Here is a 7,005-nt window from a genome sequence, read left to right on the forward strand (position 1 = left end):
TGCCTTCCGGGCGGGAAGGCGTGCCGGTCCCCGGCACGAATCCGTCCGTCGGATTAGTGTCGAGGTCCGGTGTGCCGGCCAGTCTGTGGATGGTTTTTAAGGCAGTTTTCCATCTGCCTCGGCCAATGCTGGCTGGTTCCCCTTATTCTGCCTCAGTTACACATGTCGGCGATTGCTGTGCAAACACTGTCTGCACGTACGCGTACACCATAATTACTCTACCACGCAAACATTGGGGTTACACTCATCTGGTGTGTAAAGGGGGGGGGGGGGGGGGGTCCACTGGGGGCCGCGCCGCTCAATAAGCTTGGGTTCTGTGTGGGGCGGCGGTGGGGTGAGTGGACTGCTGTAGCCTGTTGTGGGGTTGTGTACCACTGAGGACTACGGCGGGGACGAAACCGCTCCGTCGTTTCTAGGTCCCCAGTTCAATACAATACAATAGAATAATAATAATATAATAAAGGAGGCGTCAAGAATAACTAACTCCTCCCGAACAGGTCATGAAGGCCCAAAGGTACCGACCGGCCGCCGTGTCATCCTCAGACCACAGGCGTCACTGGATGCGGATATGGAGGGGCATGTGGTCAGCACACCGCTCTCCCAGCCGTATGTCAGTTTCCGAGACCGGAGCCGCTACTTCTCAATCAAGTAGCTCCTCAGTTTGCCTCACAAGGGCTGAGTGCACCCCGTTTGCCAACACCGCTCGGCAGACCGATGGTCACCCATCCAAATGCTAGACCAGCCCGACAGCGCTTAACTTCAGTGATCTGACGGGAACCGGTGTTACCACTGCGGCAAGGCCGTTGGCAGCATCAAGAATGATACTGATTAATTTGCATATTTGAAGACTTGTTCGGGTTTAGAAGAAGTGGAAGGGACAATAAAAGTGGAGAAGATTGAAATGGCTGCTAGGAAGGAAAAGAAGAGAACTGCGCTTCCATCTCTGGTGTTCTGTGTAGTGTGGCGGCTCCTTTTTCTTCGATATCATGTAATTCATTGTTAAAAGTACTGATGAAGTTACATGACTGATAAATCTCTGTCAAAATGGCATTTTTTGGAAATAAAATATCTGTGAAGTAGGCCATGGCAGACACAGGTTTCGTTCATACTAAGTCAGCAAATGGACGATCGTTTATTATTAACTACAGCAACTTAAAAGTACGAGGATTGCCCAGAAAGTAATGCACCCCATTTTTTTTTCTCAGCCGAAAACAATGCTGCGAATGCGAAACGTTACGTATGTATTACTTGAAGTCTCCTGAGTGAGCGCGCCAAGTTTCCTACACTTCCGACAGCTTCAAAATGGCGTCTGTAGGTGATTTACGTTACAAGTAATGTGCCGTCATTGAATTTCTCGCTGCAGGGAAAGAGCCTGTGGGGAATATTCATAATGGCTTGCGCAAAGTCTATGGCGCATCTGCTGTCGACAGAAGTACAGTTACTCGCTGGGCACGGAGGGTGATGTCATCGGAAGGCGGTTCGGCGGAGCTCCACGATTTGCAGCGGTCTGGGAGACAATCGACGGCTGTCACACCTGAAATGTCGCAGCGAGCCGATGTTGTCATTCGCGAGGACAGATATTCGTGGAAGACATTTTGAGGACGATGAGGAGGTGATTCACACAGTGAAGCACTGGCTCCGCCACAAGGACAAGGATTGGTACCAAACACTCCCTTGTTTCGCGCTGGGGGAAGGCCGTACCACACGATGGAGATTACGTGGAAAAATAAGATGTGTAGTTAAAACACCATTCTTTCGTGTGTATAAGTCTCATTATGTTCAATGAAGAATCGTTGAAAAAAAAAAAAAAATGCGGTGCTTTACCTTCTGCGCAACCCTCGTACTATGACGTCACAATGTCACTAGTTACACGTTATTCCTTCCGCAGCACTACTTACATAGAGGACTTTCCAAATCGGAACAGTCTTCCTGTGAATAACTGTAGCACACCATAAACACGCTTTGTAGCAGGTACTTTTAATATTACAAGTCGGCCTCCAACAGTCTTTCCACGCCGATATTTAATACCTCACCATAATCTTTTGTGTTTATCGCGGATCATAACGTCAACCAGTCCAACAAAACGCTGTTACACATTCCTTCATCCACTGCTGTCCTATCACTGTCTCCATCTCCCTATGCATCTGATTTAGCATTGATGTTAATTTCTCTGGGCGTAGTACATATACCGGTACAACGTTAACACACACTCATAAAATTTGCATATTTCGGGTAACATAAGTAATGTCATTAATACAATCCATAAGTAAATATATACACAAAGGAAAATTCAGTTTCAGTATTTGTAAACAAACAAAACACTAGTCACGTAACTTCGTTTTTTCGACGTAATACTAAAAACCTTATCCTCACATGGACTACGAGTGGAACTGAAAGATACTGCCAACAACACAGCAGAGAAAATGTTGCCTGGCAACACTAACGGCCACACGAACTGCAGTTGCATATCAGGAACATTGCCAACCACTGTTGCCCGGAAATGTTTGGAGTAGTACATTTCCGGGGCAGAAATTTTAACATGGCCACGCTATTTCCACAAAATGGACGAAGGCTAGTGGAATGAGTGCTGTTCTTCTCCTTTTATATCACACAACGAACCAAGGTAGAAAGGCCGGAGTGTCCGAGCGATTCTAGGCGCTTCAGTCTGGAACCGCGCGACCGCTACGGTCGCAGGTTCGAATCCTACCTCGGGCATGGATGTGTGTGATGTCCTTAGGTTAGTTAGGTTTAAGTAGTTGTATGTTCTAGGGGACTGATGACCTCAGATGTTAAGTCCCACAGTGCTCAGAGCCATTTGAACAATTTTTCGACACTGTTCGGGTGTAGCCTGCCTGATGAGAACGTGTGAGAACATGCTACGTACACGCATGCATTGAGGCACATGGAAATCATTTTCAACGCACACTGTGACCGTTGCTGCATGGTGCAGCGCGGAGTAGACAGCAGTCTCTGTTACACTGCTGAATTAATAGTCTCTGGAAAGAAAACCATGCATTTCCGGACATAAGTTCATTAGAGCTTTTTTATTTCATACCTCCCATCGGTCAATCCCTAGAGATAGTGCACGGTAGAAAAAATCACTCTGTGTAGACAAAGACAGACAGGTTTGTTTTGTATCCTGCCTGGAAGGCGGCGCGTGGGTCTGCTTCTGTAATCTGAAGGGTAGGCCGAATGCAGGAAGTGAGTAGGAGCAGGAATAGGTGAAAATCTCTCGGTACTGCTCTTAGAAATGGTTTTACTATATAACAATATTAACTAAATACATAACTTTGCACTGAGGTGCGAAGCCTTAGAACCGTTGTAGGTAGTACATAGTCTCAATAGGAAGCCAACACCCTGTGTAGTTCTAGTGATATTTCCAGGTCGTCTGCTCTTGATCAATGGGCTGAAATTGGAGCGAAGCTCGTAGAGCTCCACCGCGCCGGCTAGAGGGCACTGTCGTCGGTGTCTCGTAGTGCCAACTTAGGAACTTGAACCTACACCGTGGCATCGTAGCTATCGATACCACAATTTGCCCAGGTCATAGCAGATATCCTGCACTCCTGGCGGACAAAACCACCAACACCTCGGCAGTAGGTCGGGAACTACTTGTAACAGCCTGCTACTACAGCAATAACGACCGACCATACCCGCCATATTCTTGTGTAAGAATGTACAGTCTACAGTTGTAGGTTAACTTCATCGTTTACCTAGGTTTCAACGTTAGTAAAAACGTCTTCTTCAGAACCTGCAACAAGTTAATATTATAATGCGCTAGTAAATTATATTAGATATGGTCAACCTACAGGATGCAACGTGTAGTACTTACATAAAATATTATTTAAATGCTTGCCTATAACAGATAGGGCGCCTGTTTAAAAATTCAGGTTTTAAAATTTCCTACTCGACGAATAACAGTTTAAAGCAAAATTTGGTTCATTCCCTTGGGAAAGACGGCGACAAGTCAGCGAAATCAGGCGTATATAAGATTATGTGTGATGATTGTCCATGTTATTACATAGGTCAAACAGGCAGAGCTATGGCAGTAAGATTTAAAGAACATCTTCCAATAAAGGGCGTAGGAACACGGGGGTCAGCCTTTGCGGAACATCTGGTGCAAATGCCTCATACATCTAAACCTTTACGTGATATAGAGTTACTACATCACGAAGTTAAGGGATACAGACTCGACACGCTTGAGGAACTACAAATGTATGCCCACCTAATTACAGATAGAGGCAATTTACTGAACGATCAACTGTATCTAAAAAATAGGGCATACTTCGAAGGCTTCCAGCCTATATTAGGTTTACAATAATTCATAATCCATGTGACCATTCCGTTTCTGTAATAATAGAACCATTCCTACAGATGTTCATACGAGATTTGTTGGTCAGTTTATAAGGCTCTGTAGTAGAATGTAAAAAGTAGTCATGCTGGATACTGTAATTAACTTACAATGGTAAAATATAAAATTAATTCATAGCAAAAAGGTTATCCGACGCGTGCGTAATAAGAGTTTAATTCTATACGCCTTGCGCATGCGCGCCACCCTCTGTAAGGCAGACCGAGAAGCCCTCGCGGTCCGCAGTCTCTAGTCACACGACGAGGCCCATACAACGAGCTTAAAGTGAATCTGCTACAGCTTGTTTAATAGAAGTGACAAAACCTTATGGTTATGAATCAAGTTTTTATAAAGTTGTTTCTCTGCCTCGTGATGATTGGGTGTTGTGTGATGGATGTGTGTGATGTCCTTAGGTTAGTTAGGTTTAAGCAGTTGTAAGTTCTAGGGGACTGATGACCATAGGTGTTAAGTCCCATAGTGCTCAGAGCCATTTGAACCATTTTTTTATATATTTGACTTAGGACATGGCCTGTTTTAGGCAAACATTTAAATAATATTTTATGTAAGTACTACACGTTGCATCCTGTAGGATGATCATATCTAATATAATTTACTAGCGCATTATAATATTAACTTGTTGCAGGTCCTGAAGAAGACGTTATTACTAACGTTGAAACCTAGGTAAACGATAAAGTTAACCTGCAACTGTAGGCTGTATATTCTTATATAAACAATATCAGTTGCTGTCGCTGCATAAAAATGTTAAAAATTATGATATTCTTATGTATTGCAGCAGTGTTGTGGCATCACTACTTCAGCCACACATTGTCGTGAAATATTACCCTTGCAGACGCACTTTAGCGTTCTTTGTACCACTGCGTCTGTCTGGCGCAGCCCGTCTGGCATAGACGTTTCACGGAAGGTGAGTCAGACGTAAACAGCCCGAAGCGCAGTGCAGCAGAATACGTTAGCGAGTCACGTCCACAGCACAGGGGCAGCCCCTGTCGCTCCGATTTGGGCAGGCGGTCCGCGAAACAAAGGGGAGAGCCAGGCGTGCTGGGAGGCGGGGCCGACCGTGACTCACAAACCGCCGCCTGTCCTCCACTCCAGCCACAGCCCTGACACTGGCCGCTGCAGCCGCTGCACACCGTGTGCAGCAGCCAGCACGTGCCAGTCTGCGCACGCTCCGCCAAAAGTCGCAGCAAGACCGTTTTGCACTGGATTCCCCACAAACAACGGCATTGGAGGTATGCTCTGTCCACAAACTGATGAGCGACTAGTTCTCGCACTGTGGTACACTAAAGAGCCAAAGACACTCGTACACCTGCCCCGTGAGCACGCACAAGTGCCCCAAGACGACGTGGCGTGGACTCGACTAATGTCTGAAGTAGTGCTGGAAAGAACTGACACCGTGTATCCCGCAGGGCTGTCCCTAAATCCGTAAGAGTACGAGGGTGTGGACATCTCTTCCGAACAGCGCGTAGCAGGGTATCCCAAATACGCTTAATCATGTTCATGTCTACGGAGTTTGGTGGCCAGCGGAAGTGTTTAGACTCAGAAGAGTGTTCCTGGAGCCACTCCGTAGCAATTAACGACGTGTGGGGTGTAGCATTGTCGTGCTGGAATTGCCCAAGTCCGTCGGAATACACAATGGACGTGAATGGATGCAGGTGATCAGACAGGATGCTTACGTACATGTCACCTGTCAGAGTCCTACCTAGACATATTAGGGGTCCCATATTACTCCAGCTGCACACGCCCCTTACTATTATAGGGCCTCCACCATCTTGAACAGTCCCCTGTTGACATGCAGGCCCCATGTATTCATGAGGTTGTCTCCACATCTGTATACGTCCATCCGCTCGATACAATAAGGCAACGTGCTTCCAGTCATCAACAGTCCAATGTCGGTGTTGACGGCGTAAAGCTTTGTGTCGTGCAGTCATCAAGGCACACGAGTTGGCCTCGGCTCCGAAAGAACGTATCGATGATGTTTCGTTGAATGGTTCGCACGTTGACACTTGTTGATGCGCCAGCATTGAAATCTGCAGCAATCTGCGGAAGCGTTGCACTTCTGTCACGTTGAACGGTCCCGTTCTTGCAGGACCTTTTTCCGGCCACAGCGATTTCCATGATTTGATGTTTTACCGGATTATTCACGGTACACTCGTGAAATGATCGTACAGGAAAATCCCCACTTCATTGCTACCTCGGAGATGCTGTGTTCCATCGCTCTTGCGCCGCCGGCCGGGGTGGCCGAGCGGTTAAAGGCGCTACATTCTGGAACCGCACGACCGCTGCGGTCGCAGGTTCGAATCCTGCCTCGGGCATGGATGTGTGTGATGTCCTTAGGTTAGTTAGGTTTAAGTAGTTCTAAGTTCTAGGGGACTTATGACCGCAGCAGTTGAGTCCCATAGTGCTCAGAGCCATTTTGAGCTCTTGCGCCGCCTATAACACCACGTTCAAACTCACTTACATCTTGATAATCTGCCATTGTAGCAGCAGCAACGGATCTAATAACTGCGTCAGACACTTGTTGTCGTGTACAGGAGGCATTTGAATGTGCATGCCTATATGAGGTTGGTTCAAATGGCCCTGAGCACTATGGGACTTCACTTCTAAGGTCATCAGTCCCCTAGAACTTAGAACCACTTAAACCT

At 46.7% G+C, this 7,005-nt stretch overlaps 1 pseudogene; it reads right to left on the reverse strand.

The window, feature by feature from the left end:
- Positions 1-691: 691 nt before the first annotated feature.
- LOC126475827 (5S ribosomal RNA) lies at positions 692-808 on the reverse strand (annotated as a pseudogene).
- Between the last annotated feature and the right edge of the window lie 6,197 nt (positions 809-7,005).

The sequence above is a fragment of the Schistocerca serialis genome, chromosome 4, assembly GCF_023864345.2.
Source record: "Schistocerca serialis cubense isolate TAMUIC-IGC-003099 chromosome 4, iqSchSeri2.2, whole genome shotgun sequence".
NCBI classification, from domain to species: Eukaryota; Metazoa; Arthropoda; class Insecta; order Orthoptera; family Acrididae; genus Schistocerca; species Schistocerca serialis.